The sequence below is a fragment of the Canis aureus genome, chromosome 31 (genome assembly GCF_053574225.1).
Source record: "Canis aureus isolate CA01 chromosome 31, VMU_Caureus_v.1.0, whole genome shotgun sequence".
NCBI classification, from domain to species: Eukaryota; Metazoa; Chordata; class Mammalia; order Carnivora; family Canidae; genus Canis; species Canis aureus.
In genome coordinates, this window is record NC_135641.1 from 7722303 (window position 1) to 7745478 (window position 23176).

At 42.5% G+C, this 23176-nt stretch overlaps 1 protein-coding gene and 1 long non-coding RNA gene across 8 annotated transcripts in view; one reads left to right on the top strand and one right to left on the bottom strand.

The window, feature by feature from the left end:
* LOC144302309 (uncharacterized) overlaps nucleotides 1–16349 on the bottom strand; it is a 52109-nt gene extending 35760 nt beyond the window's left edge. For 2 of the 3 annotated variants that reach the window (XR_013369161.1, XR_013369160.1), the window contains exon 1: nucleotides 16107–16349. This is a non-coding gene — a long non-coding RNA (uncharacterized LOC144302309). The remainder of the gene's footprint in view (nucleotides 1–16106) is intronic. The other variant, XR_013369159.1, reaches the window with a different exon arrangement.
* The window catches only part of CTNND2 (catenin delta 2), a 913492-nt gene that overhangs the window by 630114 nt on the left and 260202 nt on the right, over nucleotides 1–23176 (top strand). The window lies entirely within an intron of this gene.

Genomic DNA, 23176 nt, shown 5'->3' on the forward strand with positions numbered 1-23176 from the left:
TTCCTCAAAGGAATGCAGCAGGGGTCAGCAAACTATAGCCCAGGGCTAAATCCGGCCCACCAACTGCTTTTGTGAATAAAGTTTTTTTGGAACATAACCGTACCCACTTTTTTTACATTTGTTCTGTGGCTGCTTTTGAGCTACAATGGTAGAATTGAGTAGTTCCAACAGACGCTATGTAGCCAGCAAAGCCTAAAATATATTTATTTTCTTTTAACAGAAAAGGTTTGCTGATCCCTACATTAGACTGTTAAATTTGTGTGTTTATATATAAAACACACATGTATAGAATATAGGACCTGTATATGTGTGTGCATATACCTGTGTAGTATATATATAAAGGTGTTAGGATAATGCTGACACACTGCAAGCATTCAATATCTATTGACAACTTTAAATATGATTTTGTTAAATCCAGTTTTACTTTATTGTTAGAAAGTTATTTGTGAAGAGGATATTAGATGAGATGGTGGTAAGCCTTCAAATTAATCACAACTAAAATGTTTTTCTTTAAAAGTATTTTCTAAAGTAAAGACTTTGTTTATAATTTAAGCATATGTTAATTATAAGAATATATATCATGGCACTCTTTTAAATGTGTTAGTTTCCAAGAGCTGCCATAAAAAAATGATCATCAATTTAGTGGCTTAAAACAAATTTATTTTCTCACAGTTCTTGAGGCTAGAATATCAAGATCAGGGTGGCAACTGAGCCAGGCTTTTTCCAAAGGCTCTAGGAGAGGATCCTTCCTTGTTTCTTCTTAGCTTCTGGTGGTTGCAATCCTTGGCATTTCTTTCTTGGATTGTAGACACTCACATCACTTTCTTTCCTACCTTTGAGGTCACAAAGTGTCTCTCTTTGTCCATCTTCACATGGTCTTCTCTCTGTATCTCTGTGTCCAGATTTCTCTCTTTTTATAAGGATATCAGTCATTGGGTTAGAGCTTACCCAAATCCAGTAGGCCCTCATAATTGTATGACATCTGCAAAGACTTTATTTCAAAATAAGGTCACATTTGCAGGTTCTGGGGGTTAAGACATCAATGTATCTTACCAACACATCTTGTCAAAAAATATATTTGGGGGGACCCAAAATATTAGAATATCAAGTATTATCAACCCATAATATTAAGTAAGTATCCTTTGGAAAATATTTATCCTTCAATTTTACAATATATCTTAGATCAAAACACATGTTTGCAGTAAGTATTTCAGCCAGTCAGTTATTTTAACCACCAGAACTAAGAATAAAAAAGACTGATCAAAATGCTATTGGCAGCACAGTTTTTAAAGGAGCATGTGTGTGTATTATTTCAAAGTAAATGTGAGGTTTCAGGTGACATGCCACCAAAGCAAAGTGATTTCAGGCAGATGGAGAGACAAACCCTGCCGAGGGCAAGGGGACCTTACCCCCTCCAAATGAGCTAGCCCAGGCACACATGGGACACTGTATCCAGCAGTTGGCAGGCCCTGAAAAAGGCATATGCACAAACTGAAGTGTGTTTAGAGGAGCGGCGGGATACTCACAAACAAGCCAGGTGAGGAATCCCTGGTATTTGACGAAAGCAGATGTGAAGAGTGTGGGCTGGGCATGAGGACAGAAGTGCACAGTAATTACAAGGGTCTGAATCTGAGGCTCATATTGGAAAACACATAGAAATATTTTAAAAGCAACTCATGATGCCCCCATCAATAATACCATTGACGTGTTCATTTATTCTCCCAGGCTTTTAAAATTCTCTGTTTTCCTGTCCATTCTTCCTCTCTGTTGTCTCTCACATTCTTCCTCTCTGTTGTCTCTCATCACACCTGCCCGTCTTCGCACACAATGCACTTACACTCACATTGTGATATTTCCTATAGAGATTTGTTCCTTGGTTTTTATTTTCACTATCTTTTTATGAATGCCTTTTCATGTTCTTAATTTTGTTGTTTAAACATAATTTTTAGTGACTTTAAATATTCTGCTCTCTAGATATAGCATTCTTTTTTTTAAGATTTTATTTATTTATTCGCGAGAGAGAAAGAGAGAGACAGAGAGAGGCAGAGACACAGGCAGAGGGAGAAGCAGGCTCCCTACAGGGAGCCCGATGTGGGACTCAATCCCAGGACCCCAGGATCACATCCTAAGCTAAAGGCAGAAGCACAACCACTGAGCCATCCAGGCGTCCCTGATGACTCAATTTTAAAGACTACATGAGAAATCATAGAAAAGAGATTTTGGATATCTTGTAAGGTTTCTGAAGTCAGGGACACAGCCAGATGGGTTAAGATGCAGCTGTGGGGGTCAATATAAAAAAGAAAATTGACAGGAGAGTCCTCCTCAAACAGAAGGGAGCCTGCTGGAAAAGGTAGTCTCTGATCATCCACATGTTTCAGATTCTACAATCTGGGTTCACATATCAGGTGAAGGTTGTACTGCTTGGCCATCAAGGATTCTGAAATGTTAGGTTTTTGTAGGAGCCACCAGAAATTCCTCCTGGAGCATGGCAGGCCATATGCCAATAGATTAAATGACTCTGACAGGAAAGCCTTTTTTCCGGGAACAGTTTGTCTAAAAACCTATGTTGTTGAAAGGAGCAGAGGAGGAATCAAAAACCAGCCTCTGGACGTAACACACACCTGTGAAACTGGGTGGTTCTCACACATGCACTTGGTTTAAGTAGCTTACACACGAGATACCTTCTGACACGCCTGATTTCTTGGTTAACCTAGGCCTTTGACATAAGATTTTTTTATGTTAAATAGTTGCCTACCATTGCTGGTCTGGGTAGGCACTGAGTTGTTTTGTGGTATGTCATCCTAGTATTTCAACCTCAAGTGGACTTTCAGGAGGGAAAATTGTGAGCCCATTCACTTACCAATAAGGCTACAAAATCCAGTACATTCCATGCTTTCCCTTTCTTTCCCATTTGCCAGCACTAGCTGTGGGTTGGAAAGGCTAAAGCCCACACGAGGCTCCCACCTTTCTGTATCTACCTCAGGGCCTCAGGAGCCCAGAGGATTTGTCCTTAGGGCATCCTCTTGTCCAGAGATAGGGACACAGAGGGCCCTGGGTTTGTTCAGTGGGACCCTGAGAGGCTGCTTTAATATCTGAGATGGAAGCTGAATAAAAATGCTAAGTGATTCTGTCCTTGGGAGAGTTAACTGCCTTTTCCGCTGGTGGATTTTATAACTAGGTATTTGTCAGTCTCGTTGCAAACCACCCAGGAGGACACCGGGTAGCTTGCCAGATCCTCAGCACAGTGTCAGCATGCAACAAATAACAACGTCTCCTGTCAGCAGGTTCTGGCAGAGGGAACTCCCGGAATATAAAGAAGCTCAGGCCCACCCCCTTCTGCTACTTTGGGACAAAACCAAGAGACCTGGACTGGATACATAAAAGGACAGGAGAGAATGCACACCCATGACCCCGTTTCTTATTTATTTATTTATTTATTTATTTATTTATTTATTTATTTAAGAGAGAGAGACCGAGAACACACACAAATGGGGGAGAGGCAGAGCAGGGAACCTGATGTGGGACTCGATCCCAGGGCCCCAGGATCCTGACCTGAGCCAAAGGCAAGTGCTTAACCGACTGAGTCACCCAGGTGACCCCTCATTACCCTGTTTCTAATGTGTAATGGTCACTTTGCTCTATATTTAGAGCCTTCATTTTAAGGAATTTTTAAATTTTTTTTTTTTTTTTTTTTGTCAGAGAGAAGGAAACCACCTTGAATCCCTTCTGGGCCAAGGTGCAGTATAAGTACATTCATATGAGTGCATGTGTAACTGTGGGTGTGTGTCACACTGAAAATGTCCATCCCTGCCTTCATCAACTTGCATACAGAGCAAGACCCATCTCTCTTAGATGTGTCAGCCAGTGATTGTTTAAATGTTTAGGGTCCTGGTCTGGGCCAGTTGTAATTAGAAGAATGTCAGAATTGATTTAAGAACCTTTTACAGATTAATTCTTTGCCTACTAACTCCTCCGTTACACTTTTAGGTAACACGAGATTTAATGTTACTTCCTTAATGGTCTCCAGTAACATAATAATCTTTATTTGTCACCTTTCTTTTTTTCAGATAATTGACTGCCCTCTTTTTACATAAAAATCCAAATTCCATGACATTTGACAATATTTTTATATTTCAAAAAAATTGTTATATCTATTCTCATAGGGTTTTCATTTGAGACCTTGTGTTTTTTAAGCCCCTTTTTCTGTGTGTATATAAAATGTGTCATCGTCTTATACATTATGGTGGTAAACTTGTTATTTAATAGCATCTTATGGACCAGACCTTCTAAAGAGGTCTGACTACCACTAGGAAGTATCACTTTGTACTTTTAACCCCTGCTTGAGGGAGTCTGTTTAAAACACACTTGTATTCCTGCTCTGTTTCTCTCATTCTGATCTTTGTTTTCTACCCTTCGCTCCTAACTACCACACTTCGAACAGTAAATATTAGACATGAACGTATCTCTCAAGGAAGGACCATCTCAACTTATAATGAAACAGCCCAATGTAGCAAAGCACCATAGAGCAGCACAGATGACGGAGGTAGTATTTGCAATATCTCTATTTTAGGGTAATTTCCAAGTGGCTTAAAAGAGTGTGTGTTTTGTATTATTTTATGAAACATTTAATTAGACATGGCCACCAGAGGAGACAGAGGAGAGGCTCAGGAAAATGAAGTTTATTATATTCACAGGTCCTAGGGACAAGATACCTGGCACACCATGCGGGGGGTCATGTGGGAGAAACCAGAGTGGTCAGGGGAAGAGGGGCAGAACTTAGGCCTTTGTTAGAAAACAAAATTCAACCAACTCAATTCAAAGATTAAACTGACCTTATTAAACAATTCATGAATTGGGCAGCATCGCCCCTAGACAATAGGAGGGAGCTCCCAGGAGCTACAAAATGGAAGGATTTTATAGGCAGAAATAGAGCGTGATAATTAGCAAAGTAAACCCAAATGATTGTGTCAGGTGAGGTCAGCTTCCCTATGGGGAAGTTCAGGGGGTCTTCTAAGGGGGATTGCCTCATCTTGCCTTGGAGGATAGAGAGGGCCCATGTGACAGGTAACTTCATTGGTGCTGACCAGAAATTCCTCTCACCTGTTAAGACTGCATTTCTGGAAGAAGTCAAAACTTCATTTAGGTTAGATACAAGCCCCAGGTTGGTGACTCCATTTTGGAGCTGTGGGATTTTTTGGTAACAGCTTTACTGAGATTTCTTTGAGAAGGTTTAAGCAGGATGGGGTAAACGGTTTAGCATTGGTTTGTTTGAACAATTCCAGTGGGTTCTAAGCCTCTGGCTGCCTGGTACCTGGCCCTAGGATGATGATGTAGAGAAATACTGCCTTAAAATTAGTATCTTGGGGTGGCCAGCCCAGATGGAGGAGGTATGGCCCTGGATTGGTTAGTTTGCATATCAAAGCCATGCTCTAGGCTTGGCCCTTTGCTGTCTCTAAGCTTCCCAGGAAGGAGCAGTCTCTCCCCAACCAGAAAGGTTGTTTGAGATGTCAGAGCAAAATAATATACAGAAGAATTTTTGAATATGCAGTACAATGTATTTACCCTTTTAAAAATATTAGTGGAAAAGCATCAGAGATGAGCTCCTGGCTAGGCTCATAGTCAATGCAGATGATCTGGAGCCATTCAACACTGTCCTGGGGGTTCTTAACAACAGACTGTCTCAAAATGGCTCTTTGGAGACCTTTTGTTCCTGTCTGGTGGGAAAGAATGTAACAAAATCACTACGTTATTTGGACACCTTGTGTTCTCAATGGTTTCAAAATTCTTATTGTGTGGGTTTTTTCATTAATTAGTGTGAGGGGTGTCCTTTGTTAAAACAAATGCAGAGGCCTTAAGACAATGTGGAAGAGCTACTCCTACATGCTGTAATTCCCTATTCCCCTACAACCACCACCTCAAAATCTACTGGTTTCAAACACAGCATATCATAACATCTTGGTTCTCTAGGTGCATTGGGCTTAGCTGGGTAATCCTCACTTCGGTGTCCTCATAGGATGTGTTAGGGGTTGGCAGGACTGCAGTCACGTAATGGCCTTACAGAACTGGACACTGTAGGGAAGAAAAAAAATATTCCCTCTACCCTTCTGAGTTATTGGCTGACACGCCCCTCCCACTCCATAATAAAAGATAGATTAACCAGAGAAAAACAAGTTTATTGACATATAAACTCATGTATACATGGGAGATACTCAGGAAAACTAATTCCCCAAGATGGCCCAGGCCCCAGGCTCACCTACCATCTTCAGCTGAAGACAAGGAGAGAGGAGGGGTGGGGGGAGAAGAGCTTGGCAAGCTTCAGGAGGGTCCAGGAAAAGTGCTAACCAAGGGAAAGGTTTGTGATGTGGCTGTAAGTCCCTGTGTTCTCTGTTGGTCAGTTTCTTGTAATTCAGAGTCATCCTCTCTCCCTGGGACAGAGAGGGAGGCTTACAAAGAGGAACTTCTCTAATAAATGTACATTTCCCTCACAAAAGAGTAGCTTCTACTGTTTTCAGAGCTTCTTCTGCATCTGCAGTTAATCCAAAATAATCAGCCCAAGTAATCCTTAGGCTGAGGAGGCCTCTTCTGGAGTGGTGCGTTCTGCTGCCCTGGGGCTCTGAGATGGCGCCCTCTGTTCAGGCAGGCCCTTGGTGCTGGCTGCCAACTGGACACTAGGAGTGAACCTCCCATGAGACCGAGGGAGAAGCTGCAAAGTTTCTTGTTCCCTGGCCTCAGAGCCGTATCCTGTTAGGGCAGGCAAATCGCTCAACCCAGGCAGATTCGTGGGGACGGACCCCACCACTCAGTGTGGGAAATAGGCATGGGGACTCTGGCGGGAAGGAGCTCGCAACTTCTTTGCCTTCCACTCTGCCAAATGGAGCACCATTCAAGAGCTTAGACAGACGATTCTTAGTTTCTCTTATTTCTTTCTTTTATATATATGTCTATTAATGTGTCTGTGTCTATGTAGAAGTGTGTGGGTAGGTGTACATATGTGTATATATGTGTATGCATATGCATATACTCATTCACACCGAGAAGGGAGATTTTCACAAGTTGTCTCATGCGGTTGTGGGCGTTAGCAAGTCATCCGTCTGTAGGACAGGCTAGTCGGCTGGAATCTTAGGCAGCAATTGATGCCACAGCTCTGACACAGAATTTCTTTTGGAAAGCTCCCATTTACCCTTATGGGGTTTCAACTGATTGGGTGAGGCCCATTTATGTTTGGAAGGTAATCTCCTTTCCGTGAAGTCAACTGGTTTGTTCGTGTGGACCACATCTACACAATACCTTCAGGGCAGCACCTAGATTAGTTGATTAAATAGCTGGGTACTGTGGCCTCGCAGGCTGACATCTAAAACTAACCATCATGACATGATACTGTACATAGAAAACCCAAAAGACTCCACCCCAAGATTGCTAGAATTCATACAGCAATTCGGCAGTTGGCAGGATACAAAGTCAATGCTCAGAAATCAGTGGCATTTCTATACACTAACAATGAGACTGAAGAAAGAGAAATTGAGGAGTCAGTCCCATTTACAGTTGCACCCAAAAGCATAAGATATCTAGGAATAAACCTAACCAAAGAGGTAAAGGATCTATACCCTAAAAACTACAAAACACTTCTGAAAGAAATTGAGGAAGACACAAGGAGATGGAAAAATATTCCATGCTCATGGATTGGAAGAATTAATATTAAAATGTCAATGCTACCCAGGGAAATTTACACATTTAATGCAATCCCTATCAAAATACCATGGACTTTCTTCAGAGTTGGAACAAATCATCTTAAGATTTGTTAAGATTTGTGTGGAATCAGAAAAGACCCCGAATAGCCAGGGGAATATTAAAAAAGAAAACCATATCTGGGGGCATCACAATGCCAGATTTCAGGTTGTACTACAAAGCTGTGATCATCAAGACAGTGTGGTACTGGCACAAAAACAGACACATAGATCAATGGAACAGAATAGAGAACCCAGAAATGGGCCCTTAACTCAATGGTCAGCTAATATTCGACAAAGGAGGAAAGACTATCCACTGGAAAAAAGACAGTCTCTTTAATAAATGGTGCTGGGAAAATTGGACAGCCATGTGCAGAAGAATGAAACTAGACCATTCTCTTACACCATACACAAAGATGAACTAAAAATGGATGAAAGATCTAAATGTGAGACAAGAATCCATCAAAATCCTAGAGGAGAACACAGGCAACACCCTTTTTGAACTTGGCCACAGCAACTTCTTGCAAGATATATCTATGAAGGCAAGGGAAACAAAAGCAAAAATGAACTATTGGGACTCCATCAAGATAAAAAGCTTCTACACAGCAAAAGAAACAGTCAACAAAACTAAAAGACAACCTACAGAATGGGAGAAGATATTTGCAAATGACGTATCAGATAAAGGGCTAGTTTCCAAGATCTATAAAGAACTTATTAAACTCAACAGCAAAGAAACAAACAATCCAATCATGAAATGGGCAAAAGACATGAAGAGAAATCTCACAGAGGAAGACATAGACATGGCCAACATGCACATGAGAAAATGCTCCACATCACTGGCCATGAGGGAAATACAAATCAAAACCACAATGAGATACCACCTCACACCAGTGAGAATGGGGAATATTAACAAGACAAGAAACCACAAATATTGGAGAGGATGTGGAGAAAGGGGTACCCTCTTGCACTGTTGGTGGGAATGTGAATTGGTGCAGCCACTCTGGAAAGCTGTGTGGAGGTTCCTCAAAGAGTTAAAAATAGACCTGCCCTACAACTCAGCAATTGCACTGCTGGGGATTTACCCCAAAGATACAGATGCAGTGAAATGCCGGGACACCTGCACCCCGATTTTTCTAGCAGCAATGTCCACAATAGCCAAACTGTGGAGGGAGCCTCAGTGTCCATAGAAAGACGAATGGATAAAGAAGATGTGGTCTATGTATACGATGGAATATTCCTCAGCCATCAGAAAGGACAAATACCCACCATTTGCTTCGACGTGGATGGACCTGGAGGGTATTATGCTGAGTGAAATAAGTCAATTGGAGAAGGACAAACATTATATGGTCTCATTCATTTGGGGAATATAAAAAAATAGTGAAAGGGAGTAAAGGGGAAAGGAGAGAAAATGAGTGGGAAATATCAGAAAGGGAGACAGAACATGAAAGACTCCTAACTCTGGGGAAGGAACTAGGGGTGGTGGAAGGGGAGGCGGGTGGGGGGTGGGGGTAACTGGGTGACGGGCACTGAGGGGGGCACTTGACGGGATGAGCCCTGGGGGATATGCTATATGCTATATGTTGGCAAATTGATCTCCAATAAAACAATAATAAATTTAAGAAAATAAAAGTAACCATCACAGTGTCTATAGAAAGGACTCGCTGGTTCATACAGTGGTGATACATGAAGAGCAGGAGAGAGACCCAGAATGTTCCCATTGGCCGATCCTTTGTATGCAGCATGAAATCGGAAGCATCAAAAGGGTAAATGAAAAGATTATAGAGAATGTACAGAATGTTTCTGTTTAAATACACTTCGGTCAAAACTTTACAAAATATCAAAACAGGAATTCTTTCAAATTCGATCTAAAATTCTTGGGGTTTTTAATTATGTTTTTAATTTTCCAAACTTTGGAACCATGACTGCCCTTTCTCCTCTTCCTTCTTCCTACATTCTCTACCTCAGATGCAGTGACCTGCTCCAAAGCTGAAAAAACAACGTAATGGTCTTTGTAAACTCTTCAGTTAAAAGGTGTGTGTGTGTGTGTGTGTGTGTGTGCGCGCGCGCGCGCGCGCGCGCGCGCGCGGGCGCCGCGGGCATCCGCATATGCAAGTGAAAAGGGCAAAGTGAAACCACGATTGGGTCACTTTTGTAACATAAGAAATTAGTGATTACCAGATTCCCTTGCCCTGGAGGAGGAAGCGGAACGTGCAAGCCTTTTTTCAGCTTCTTGAAAGGTTTCCTGTGACCTTGAGCGCTTTGCCTCCCCCGATGCCTGAGCAGTCGCTGGTTGCGCAGGGTGGACAAGTGAGTGGCTAGAGGGCTGCGGGTGACCAGATGGCAGCCACCGTCTTCGTGGGGTAGGGGGAGGAGGGGCCTGCAGCCCCTCTGCTTGGCGCGAACTCGCCACCAGCCGCACCTGCCGGCTTCCCCGTGGGAAGGGGCTGCGCTGCTCTGACGTCTGGGGCGGACAGGGGAGCCGGCTTCCCGCCGCCACCGCTCCTGGGCCCGCGCTCAGAGGGTCTGACTTCCAGGGGAGCCTGGGTGCTCTCAGAGGGTGACTCCGGGGGAGCCTGGGTGCGATGCAGGCGCAGTCGGAGCATATTCGCCGCAGGAATCTAAGCACTCCGAATGCTACACCAGCTCCATTCCTCGAGAGAAGAGCGAGCGGCTGGCAGGGCGACAGGAGAGTGACGAAGCCGGTGAAACACACGAGGAGAGTCATGAACGCAGGGATCCCCAGCGACCCCGGCATGGAGCAGGCCCCGTTCTGGCAGGCGGCGGGGAGCGCGGGGAGGCCCAGAGGCCGGAGAGGCCCGAGAGGCCCGGGAGGTCCCCCCGCCAGGCCGCCCCGCGGCTCAGGAGCTCCCACCCGGGCCCACGTGGCCCCCGCGGCCCTGCGGGGTGACGCACCCCCCCACCCACGCACCCACCGAGGTGCCCGCAGCACGCACAACAGGAGCGGACCCGCACCCACGCCCTCCACTCCGGCCTCCACGCCCGCCTCCAGACCAGAACTGCCTGGAGTTCTGTGAGGGGCACCTCCTCTGCCTGTGGCCGCAGGAGCGGCAGGAGGGCGGCAGAGGCCCACGTGGTGCGGCCAGGGGGAGCCTGCGGCCTTTGCCCCAGCAGAAATAGTCCCACACCAGCAGTTTTCAAGGCGGGGTTTTACCCCTTACCCCCCTGGGGATATTCAGCAACATCTGGAGCCATCTTTGTGGTCCCAACTGGAAGAGGCTGCTGCTGCTGTCCCGTGGTTGGAAGCCAGAGATGCTGCTGAACATCTTAATTTGGGAGGGACGCCCCCCACCCCCGTGTTTCCAACCAAGAGTCAGCCAAAATGTCCATGGCCCCGCGGTTGAGGGTTGAGAAGCCCTGCCTTACTTGTGTCTTTCCCCTCTATTTGTTTGTTTGTTAGTTTGTTCATAGAGACACACAGGGAGAGTCAGAGACACAGCTGCCACAATAAGGGAGAAACAGGCTCCACGCAGGGAGCCCAACATGGGACTCGATCCCGGATCTCTGGGATCACGCCCTGGACCAAAGGCGGTGCTAAACCGCTGAGCCATCCGGGCTTCCCAGTGTGTCTTTCCCCTCTTAACTCCATCCTCAGCCTCCCAGATGGAAGCTTCTAGGGCCAGTGATCTTACATTATTCACGATGCTTCGGTGACACTCAGTAAATACTCAGTGAACAAGTGAGTGAATGAGTGGGGTGGGGGAGGGATGTAGGCAGGAGAGCAAAGGACTACCAAGGTAGCACTTGATTGACACTTGCATATACAGTATGTACTTTCTATCATTGCTATTGTTTTTATCTTTGAGATATTTTTATCTGGGAATGGTTTCATTTGTTCACTGAGTAGCTGACAGTAAATAAGTCCGTGTGCTGGCCACCAGGAGCATTAAAATGAGTTAAGAATGGCATGACTCGGGATCCCTGGGTGGTGCAGCGGTTTAGCGCCTGCCTTTGGCCCAGGGCGCGATCCTGGAGACCCGGGATCGAATCCCACGTCGGGCTCCGGTGCATGGAGCCTGCTTCTCCCTCTGCCTGTGTCTCTGCCTCTCTCTCTCTCTCCCTCCCTCTCTGTCGATCATGAATAAAAAAAAAAAAAAAAAAAAAAAGAATGGCATGACTCCTGCTCACGGGAGCTTAGTTCCCTAGCGGAGAAAACCATCATTAACTAATTAAACAGGTAAGTCTAAAATTTCAGTGTGACAAGCACTACAGATTCTGTTTGCTTGCCACAGAAGCAGCCTGGGAAATGCCCATAGTGCCAAGACCTAGACAGCACTTTCCCCAGAGTGGTGTGCCCCACAGGTGACACCTGAAGTGTCTGTGTTAACATACCACTATCACCTATGGATATTGTCAACTACTTCATCAAGAAAGAGCTTTTATGAGTCCTAATTCTCAAGCAGAAGAGCATTTCCCAGCAGATGGGAAATGGCCCACATTAGTGACAGAGGAAGCGACAGCGCCGGATCCATGTAGGGACCCACACACAGTGCAGAGGGCGGAGGCAGGGGCCAGCAGATGGGGCGTCGTCCTGGAGCACAGCTCTGTGAGTGACGGAGTGCAAGGAGAGAGTTTCTAGGAGGTCGGCAAGATGTTCTAGTTTGATTTAGAAGCATTGCAGCAGTGGTGGTGTGCAGGATAAACTGGGGGTGGTGGCTTCTCCAGCCTAGAGAGAGCCCATTAGGAAATATCACAGTTTTCAAAGCAAGAGCTAATGAGTCTGTGGAGCGTGGCTCCAGCAATGGGACTGCCTTGGAAACTGAATTATAGTTGCCATGTCTGACTGCATCCAGCATGGAGAGAGAGACAGAGACAGAGAGAGAAGCTTAAATACCATTCTTTTATTTGCAGTGTTATTTTTTTCCCAACAACTGTTGAAGAAGCAGTCCCTTATAAATATTTGTGTTCTCCCAAGATAACAGTGCCTGTCCTTCCCTCCATCAGCATCCTACTAGATTGAGTAACCTTTATGTTCACGGCCACTTTATGGATTTTGCATTTCAGAGAAAATGAGACAAGATTGAATTTTTCTTTATGTTTTAATTTAGTGACTTTAGTTCCAAGAGTCTTTCCCCCAAAAATATTTGATACCTCCACAGCTGTGCAACAAACACAAAAGATGCCAGGATCCAGAGATGCTTCTTTGTCACACGCTTGCCTGCCTAAAGTTCTGGTGGGGTCGTGTGTGAAAGCAGCGAACACAAATTCTCCTTTCTGGAAACGATGTTCTGAAGTGGCAAGAGGCCCAACTGTAGCAGAAAGCATCCTGGGAGTCCTTGCTGTGGTTGGGATGGCACCTTCCCCAGAAATAAGCTTCATTTCAGCCCCTACCCCCATTGTAATTCAGGCCTATTCCCCCTCTTCTATTTAACCATCAAGGAAATATTAAGTCACACAATAAGCAGAACTGGAAGTCTCAGATACTGCAGAGACTCAGAGCACAAATAGGTCAAGGCCTATTTAGAAGAACTCACAGATGACATATCCGTAGGAGGGGATGAAGGGAAAGGGTTTAAAACCTATCCGCAAACCTGTAGGTCTGGCATCATCCAGCATAAGGAATTTATCAGACTCAACAATCAAAAAACAAATAATCCAGTCAAGAAATGGGCAGAATACAAATTTCAAATGACAGCAGTCACCCAAGCCACTTGACTTTGTAGAATGAAGACACTCCGCTGAGTTGGCAGTGCTTCTCACCTAAAACAGTGCCTGCTGCAGTTTATCTCTGGACTGTCAAACTGTGCGTAATATTTTAACCAATCATAATTATTTTCGAATTTGCAAAGGGGATACCCTGCTTTTCCTAACTCAGGAAATATTTTATAGATCTTACATGCTGCTACTTGAAATTAAAAACAAAACAGAACAAAACAAAACTAGGCCAGATCTTCTGCTTTCTTATTTTTGTATCTACCTGCATAGACTGAATCTGAATGCTCTCACAGCTTGAAGAGATATGCATTTCCTATGACCTTAGTGGAAGAAAGCCTACCTTGAGACCTTACCCCTGAGCACAGTTTACACCTCTGATACTTACTCAGAAGTCAAATACTCCCTGGAGAGCACCAGAAAGTCCAAGTGTGCTCACTTCTGTTATGGCAAAGAGGATGGTATTCTTTGCACTATGTATGATTAAATCCCTCCTTCGTGCCCACACAGAATTCACCTTCCTTTACCATCCCTGAGAACCGCAGCCATGGATGGCCTTTGCTTCATTCAACTAGCACAGGGTATGGACTCACTGACACCCAAGGTGACTCTCTGGCTTCCTTTCAACAAACTGAGCAAGTCTCTTAAGTTCCCTGAGCCTCAATCTCCTCATCTATAAAGTAGAATCATGAGCCCTGCCTCACTGAGTCATGGGGAAGAAGACTTAACTGACCACAAATATGTAATGAACAATGGCTAAGGGGTATCATTCAGCATATTAAAGTTGGGTGATTTATGCAAATTTTAAAAATCCAGTCAATATTTTAGCTTATTAGATTTATACAGGCATCATTTTCTGAATCCACTCAGTGGATGGTGTTTTGCTGATCATCATGGGGGATTTTGATGGAAAAATACTAAATAGTTTTGGGACAAAGTAATATATTACACCAATATATACAAGTAAAAGAATATACTGAGGATATGAAAAGGTGTTTTATATCAGACTTTGTTTAAAGAAAATATCTTTTTCATTCCAACCAGCAGATTTTGATTGGCATAGCAAATCCCTGTAGAAAACTTTAAGCAGGAAAACACTAAGGTTAGTAGAATAATACAAATTAGGAAACTGTTTTCTCTCTGGAAGGTGTTATTTATTGAACTTCAAGCAGCATAAACCTTTACAGACATAAACCTCAAGACGGCCAATTGTATTTGACATCATAGTCATTAATTAAACGAATCCCATGTGACGTTCAAAAGCCTGAGAAGTGCAGAACATAACCAGTTTGGAAGGAATTTGGAGGAATGGGCTGAGTGTGGGACCAAGTAAAATTTAGAGACCAGGTCATGAAAGAAAGGAAAAGGACTATTTAAGAACTGGTTGAGAGCATTGGTCTTTCCCTGAAAGACCTTTCCTTTTCTGTTCCATCTCCTAATTCTGGGTCCTGGAATCCTTGGAATGAGATTGCCTGAAGGTGTAAATGTACAAAGCATAAGAGAGATGTTTGCTTAAAACATAATATCATTGCTTTACAAAAGTTGGTGACATAAAATGTCTCTGTGTTACTGATAATTTTAAAATTATACGAGTCTCAGTTTAAAGAAAGAAAGTAATTGTCTTTGAAACATAACATCATAGACATGGTGTCAGTCCTAAATTAAATGAATTTTACCTTCTTCTAATGAAATTTCTGACAGGCATGCATTCTAACTTCTAGTTGGTTGTAAAAATAATAATGAAAAATGTTGGTTAGTGCAGCATCTTGGTTAGGGTGAGTTTCAAAGAGAATCTACCTAAATTCTAACTGTGGCTCCATCACTTGATTGTCTCTGGAATCTTGGGCAAGTTGCTAAAGCTTTCTGTGTCACAGCTGCTGCATCTATAAAATAGGGGCTCTAATGGTACCTCCCTGAGGGGAATGTGGTGAGTAGGAAGTGGGTAGGGCACCCAGAGCAGTTGGGGGCACACAGGACTCACTCAGTAAATAGGAGCTCTTAGTATGTTGACGTATATACTTGTACAAACAGAAGTCATGTCAGCGCTTATCGTAAAAGCATGTGATGTAAAGAGATCATCTCCCTGATTATTAAATCTATAATTGTCTCTAGCGGTAGTGGATAAAGTATTATCTCTATGATCTCTGGTCATTTCAGTGCAAGTAAATCTAGAGTGCCTGTTATGTTCATCTGAGAGCAGAATCTTCAGTTTACTGAACTTGTTGGACTTTTGTGGCTCTCATGTTTCTCATGTGACCTCTTTTCCTGAAGTCCAAGTCCACAGAGCCCAACAAAACCTGGAGAAAAGTCTGGAAATGGGTATGAAGGAGGTCCCTCAAAATCAAGTTCAAGAATGAAAACCTTAAGAGTAATTTCAGACCCTGAAGGGCATGCTGGATATTATGTTTTCAGTAATGTCATTGCCACCAAAGCAGTACTTTTGTCGTGAGCATCACATCCCATTGCACTGTACTCTTGCTAAGGCTAAACAGAGAGAGAAAGAGAGAAGGCAAGTTTAAATGTTGGTATCTTCCCCAAATTCTGTTGTAAGCATTTTTTTAAACAGATAAGGAACCATTAAGGCATGCTGTGATTTAGGTCTTTTAAAAGCCTTAAAGTAATACATTTCAAAACAGTTACAAAAGGAGAAACTATTACAAATGAGTAAGAACATTTTCCCAAAAGACAAGTGTTGATGTTCATTGAACTTACCTACTCTGTTGCTTTGTTGAAATTCTGAACTTAAATCTTCCAAGATAAAACTTTAGGCCATAGTGATGGGAAGGACCCACACCATGTCTGAGGTGCCCCGGGATGACATGGCAAACTCAAAGGGGCTCCTCAAAATAGTTGGAGTTTTCCAGAGAAATAAACCATGTGTCGGACACCAAGAGAAGCATGAGCTTGCATTAGTTCAGTTTCAAGATTCAATTGTGTCACATTCCTTTTGATGATGTCATAATCCTGCAGACCTGGATTTTCAAACATTTCTCTCATAAGATGCAAGCCCCATGTGAACATCAGCTTCGAGAGGAATTGAAGGCTGCAGTGTCTGATTTGAGGTTGGAGAAGCGCCCCAAAGGTGCTAGCTGGTGAGGACATAGACAGTTCTGAAGTGTTCGGATTTAGCTACTTAATAAATGGAGAGCTGTAAGGCATTTCTTTTGGCCCAGAGGCACCATGAACAATATATGGAGGACTTTATGAGCCAATATGGTTTGGGAACCCCCACAGTTATTATATAAAGTGAGGCTCCACCCAGTTTTTGTATCCAGTCCTTCCCACAAAGAAATAATAAGTGCTCAACAATTAGATATTAAATTAGTATTTTTAAAGACTCAAGTAATTTGTTTCCTTGTGGCTTCATTTTGCAGCTGTGGATAGAACTTAGAATGTTCTTCTAGTGCATAAAGAAATGCTTAATGAAGAAATCATAATTCTTAATTAGTAAAAAAGATAAAAGAAATGTTGTGTGCTTTTATTATTCACATAAATAAAACTCTACTTATCTGCCTCTTGCTCTTTTTCCAGTAATCAAACATACTCCATCAGCCCTTTCGGCCATCCTGCCTGTTTTAAATTATAAAAGTCTATGGTAGCAATAACAGAAAATATCTTTAAACTCATTGCAAACTTTTCAATTAATTTTCAAATTAATCACAGCCATTCTACAGAGAGTTAGGCAGACACAGAGGTAATAAAAGCCAAGTCTAAGACTTTATCAATGGTTAGAAATTAAAGGTAATGGGACACTGTTATCTGGAAATGAATACTGTCTTTTTTTTTTATGATGGTACTTTAAAAAGAAGCTAATGCATTCAGTTACACAGATATGGAATCTTCCAGGATAACGATATACAGATAGCCTGTCTATACCCTTTACCCATGATCTGCAGGGACCACTAATAAATATCCATTATTGGTTATCTTATTCAAATAAGGGGTAAATGCATACATATACATATATGTATATATATATATCTATATCCTCCATATTTTATATTTAGAAAAATCCAGAACAAAAAAAATAAGGTGAAATATGATAAAACGTGGGGTGCTTGGGTGGCTCAGTCAGTTAAGCATCTGCCTTTGGCTCAAGGTCCCAGGATCGAGCCCCGCATTGGGCTCCTTGCTCAACGGGAAGCCTGCTTCTCCTTCTCCCTCTGCCTGCCACTCCCACTGCTGTATTCTCTCTCTGTCAAATACATAAAATCTTTAAAAGAAAAAAAAAAAAAGGAAATGCCTGCACATGGAATTCCTTTGCATTTAATGTCTAGTTAGGAGAAATACTTCTGAATGGCCACTTGAACACTGCCTTTCTCGTTTTCTAGTATGAAGACTATACCAAATGTTCATAACTTCTTTATGCTTCCTTGAAGGGCAAATTGAAATAGTCCTACCTAGGTATGTTGGGGTTGTTTTTGACATAGACACTAGTGACTGTTCAGAGTTGTTTGCCTTTTTTCCCTTCTTGAGCAGCTAAACAGCAACGATATCCAAAAGCTTTCTTCCCATTTTTGATGCATTTCAGTAGCAACAACAACAGAATACTGCCAAGAGATGTAACCCACGAAGTCATTCATCAGTACTTACATTCGAATGTCAGACTTGCTGTCTTTAAGATTTTAAAATAACCAGCCAAGTATACAGAAGAAAAAAATAGAGGTAGACAGAATGTGACCTAATGGGAACAAAGCAACTGGCTCCATCTCTTTTCTTCTCACTTGTGGTTCTGATATCACGTGGACAGGGTTTAACGATACCACTTTAACCCCCATAAAGCCACTTCTCCAGAGGCAGAAAGGAATGTTGACCTCTGGTACCTTCCCTTCCCTTTCTGAGACCCGCTGGGTCTCCTAACTGGGCAGCCCAGACCTGGTGGCCAAGAAAGAGCTGGTGCCCCAGCTCCTGGCAACCAGGACCTGGCTGGGCATCCACAACTGGTCTTGGTGTGCTTTGGAGCATGAACAATTTCACAAAACATCAGCATCACACAAGACTGCTCTGACAAGAATGGATTGAGACAAAATCAAAACCCCCTCCGTAGTCCTGTCTGAACACAGACAAAACATGAACACTGTCCAAATCACAAAACTGATGGAAACAACCACATGTCCAGGCTGAGATGGACGCCTGCTCAGTTTGAGCCTTGCTTTAGTCTCCCCTCCCATATCCTTAAGAATCTGGAAGATACTGAGTCACATCCTGCCAGCAGCCAATCCAGAACCAGGCTCTGACCCCAAAGTGCCTAACACAAGCACAGATTCCCTAAGTCTGCTCTAACAGCATCTTATTGAAATACCCTGCAGTTCCAGGGTGGTGGTTCTTTCTTGTTGTTAGGAACAGTAAGACCAATTTTGTTCAACCCCAGGTATTATCTTGATAATCTTGGTTGGACTGCGTTGATAAAGTTTTTAAAGTTTACCTTTCCTGAGACACCTACCTGGCTCAATCAGTAGGCATGCGACTCTTGATCTTGTGACTATGAGTTTGAGCCCCACATTGGGTGCAGAGATTACTTTTTAAAAAGCAAATAAATTTTTAAAATTAACAAAGGAAGTTTACCCTTCCTGAACGCCATCCCCTTATACCACATGACTCTATGTTTATCAGGAAGCATAAGACCATTAGAGTAAGTGTTTATTTCCTTCTTAAATAGCATGCTTTCTCTATTAGGTAGTTCTATTCCCACAATATTGCCCACTACAATTCAGAGGCAAAAAATCAAGGTTTAGAACTAGAGTCTGTGTGCTTTGTAGAGCAGTCCGATGGAGGAGATATCTTAGCTAAATGTCACTTTGAGTAGGCTTCAAACCTTCATAATTGACCACCAGGTTCCATGCACCTTGATCAAGTCACTAAATAGTCTGACCTGTGTTTCCGAGTCTATGCAATAAGCATGGGAAATTCTAGTTAAAGTCCCCTCCAGTTCTAAAATGTAAAGAAGAGCAAATACAAATGCCTATGTAAACATTCTGGAAATTATAAGACATTATTATGATTTTTCATGATGGTATAATTATTTAATAAAAGTAATAATAATTTATGTCATCCAGGACACCTGGGTGGCTCAGTGGTTGAGCACCTGCCTTTGGCTCAGGGTGTGACCCCAGAGTCCCGGGATCAAGTCCTGCATCAGGCTCCCTGCATGGAGCCTGTTTCTCCCTCTGCCTGTGTCTCTGCCTCTCTCTCTCTCTGTGTCTCTCATGAATAAAAAAATAAAATCTTAAAAAAAAGATTCTGTCATCCTTTGAAGTGATTTGAATCTAGCACTATTTGGATAGTGGAAAAAGCCAACTAGATGGACTTTAAATGCAACTCTGGCCTTTTCTTTTCCCTAGCTAAAAGGAAAGGAGGAACCCTAGGCAGGCTCCACACCCAGCGCAGAGCACAGGGTGGGGTTTGATCTCACAACCCTGAGATCATGATTTGAGCCAAAATCAAGAATTGGACACTTAAATGACTGAGCCTCCCACACGCCCCAGTTCTGGCATTTTTCTGAATAATAAGTTTTATTTGGTTAATGGTCATTGCTTATTTAGAATGTGTCTTCTCTGCTAAAGTATAAGCAGTTTGAGCTCAAGACTCAATACTCATGTCCCCAGGACCTGGAACTTCTCTTGATTCATAAAAAGCCTTCTCAAATACCCCTGGAAGGAGACAATGTATGGGTGCTATTTTCAGATGATTTGTTACTTCATTTAAAGAACATATTCAAACATCTTTTTCACTTGATACCTCTTGTGGACCAAATTTTGTTAGATTCTATTAAGATTTTCTTTAAAGGAAGTATATCTGTTCATAGTTATCTGAAATAAATTGAGTTGTCAATCTTTGGAGAACTAAAATGAGGTGACAAAAATGAAATTGTATGTGTGAAACATGCTACCAATATTTGCAGGACCAAAATCAACCACAGATACCAACCCTGGATTCTGCTTAGTCATTAACCCTCAGGTATGTACTGACAGCATTCTTTCTAAAGACGCCGAGACTGGTGCAATGGGACAGTTTCTCTCTTCCGGAAACCCAAGCCTAGCATGCAGTCTTTGGAGATGGTGTTCTTACTTTTAGAATGTTATAAAAGCCATGTAATTATGTCTTTTATCAAAAGCTCAGAAGTTTTCATGAAAAGAACCATTAAAAGGTCTTTTTTAAAGATTTTTTTTCGGGCAGCCCGGGTGGCTTAGTGGTTTAGCGCTGCTTTCAGCCCAGGGTGTGATCCTGGAGACCCAGGATTGAGTCCCACGTCGGGCTCCCTGCATGGAGCCTGCTTCTCCTTCTGCCTGTGTCTCTGCCTCTCTCTCTCTCTTCTCTCTCTCTCTCTCTCTGTTTCTAATGAATAATAAATAAATAAGATCTAAAAAAAAAGATTTTTTTTTCACAGAGAACTGTTGGATGATATCATTACCTAATTTATAAGAAAGCATGCTCCATTCTATAATTTATACACAGATATCTCTAGGCCATTTTAAATTATATTTAATATTAAGTTTCCTTTAATACATATGATAAAACTTTTTTTAATAAAATAATTTTTTATTGGTGTTCAATTTACCAACATACAGAATAACACCAAGTGCTCATCCCGTCAAGTGTCCCCCTCAGTGCCCATCACCCATTCACCCCCACCCCCCACCCTCCTCCCCTTCCACCACCCCTAGTTCCTTTCCCAGAATTAGGAGTCTTCATGTTCTGTCTCCCTTTCTGATATTTCCCACACATTTCTTCTCCCTTCCCTTATATTCCCTTTCACTATTATTTATATTCCCCAAATGAATGAGAACATATAACGATTGTCCTTCTCCAATTGACTTATTTCACTCAGCATAATACCCTCCAGTTCCATCCACGTTGAAGCAAATGGTAGGTATTTCTCATTTCTAATGGCTGAGTAATATTTTATTGTATACAGAGACGACATCTTCTTTATCCATTCATCTTTCGATGGACACCGAGGCTCCTTCCACAGTTTGGCTATTGTGGACATTGCTGCTATAAACATCGGGGTGCAGGTGTCCCGGGGTTTCATTGCATCTGCATCTTTGGGGTAAATCCCCAGCAGTGCAATTGCTGGGTCGTAGGGCAGGTCTATTTTTAACTCTTTGAGGAACCTCCACACAGTTTTCCAGAGTGGCTGCACCAGTTCACATTCCCACCAACAGTGTAAGAGGGTTCCCCTTTCTCCGCATCCTCTCCAACATTTGTGGTTTCCTGCCTCGTTAATATTCCCCATTCTCACTGGGGTGAGGTGGTATCTCAATGTGGTTTTGATTTGTATTTCCCTGATGGCAAGTGATGCAGAGCATTTTCTCATGTGCATGTTGGCCATGTCTATGTCTTCCTCTGTGAGATTTCTGTTCATGTCTTTTGCCCATTTCATGATTGGATTGTTTGTTTCTTTGCTGTTGAGTTTAATAAGTTCTTTACAGATCTGGGAAACTAGCCCTTTATCTGATATGTCATTTGCAAATGTCTTCTCCCATTCTGTAGGTTGTCTTTTAGTTTTGTTGACTGTATCCTTTGCTGTGCAAAAGCTTCTTATCTTGATGAAGTCCCAATAGTTCATTTTTGCTTTTGTTTCTTTTGCCTTCGTGGATGTATCTTGCAAGAAGTTACTGAGGCTGAGTTCAAAAAGGGTGTTGCCTGTGTTCTCCTCTAGAATTTTGATGGACTCTTGTGTCACATTTAGATCTTTCATCCCTTTTGAGTTTATCTTTGTGTATGGTGCAAGAGAGTGGTCTAGTTTCATTCTTCTGCATGTGGATGTCCAATTTTCTCAGCACCATTTATTGAAGAGACTGTCTTTCTTCCAATGGATACTCTTTCCTCCTTTATCGAATATTAGTTGACCATAAAGTTCAGGGTCCACTTCTGGGTTCTCTATTCTGTTCCACTGATCTATGTGTCTGTTTTTGTGCCAGTACCACACTGTCTTGATGACCACAGCTTTGTAGTACAACCTGAAATCTGGCATTGTGATGCCCCCAGATATGGTTTTCCTTTTTAAAATTCCCCTGGCTATTTGGGGTCTTTTCTGCTTCCACACAAATCTTAAAATAATTTGTTCTAACTCTCTGAAGAAAGTCCATGGTATTTTGATAGGGATTGCATTAAACGTGTAAATTGCCCTGGGTAACATTGACATTTTCACAATATTAATTCTTCCAATCCATGAGCATGGAATATTTTTCCATCTCTTTGTGTCTTCCTCAATTTCTTTCAGAAGTGTTCTGTAGTTTTTAGGGTATAGATCCTTTGCCTCTTTGGTTAGGTTTATTCCTAGGTACCTTATGCTTTTGGGTGCAATTGTAAATGGGATTGACTCCTTAATTTCTTCAGTCTCATTGTTAGTGTATAGAAATGCCATTGATTTCTGGGCATTGATTTTGAATCCTGCCACGCTACCAATATGCTGTATGAGTTCTAGCAATCTTGGGGTGGAGGCTTTTGGGTTTTCTATGTAGGGTATCATGTCATCAGCAAAGAGGGAGAGTTTGACTTCTTTGCCAATTTGAATGCCTTTAATGTCTTTTTGTTGGCTGATTGCTGAGGCTAGGACTTCCAGTACTATGTTGAACAGCAGTGGTGAGAGTGGACATCTCTGTCTTGTTCCTGATCTTAGGGGAAAGGCTCCCAGTGCTTCCCCATTGAGAATGATATTTGCTGTGGGATTTTCGTAGATGGCTTTTAAGATGTCGAGGAAAGTTCCCTCTATCCCTACACTCTGAAGAGTTTTGATCAGGAATGGATGCTGTATTTTGTCAAATGCTTTCTCTGCA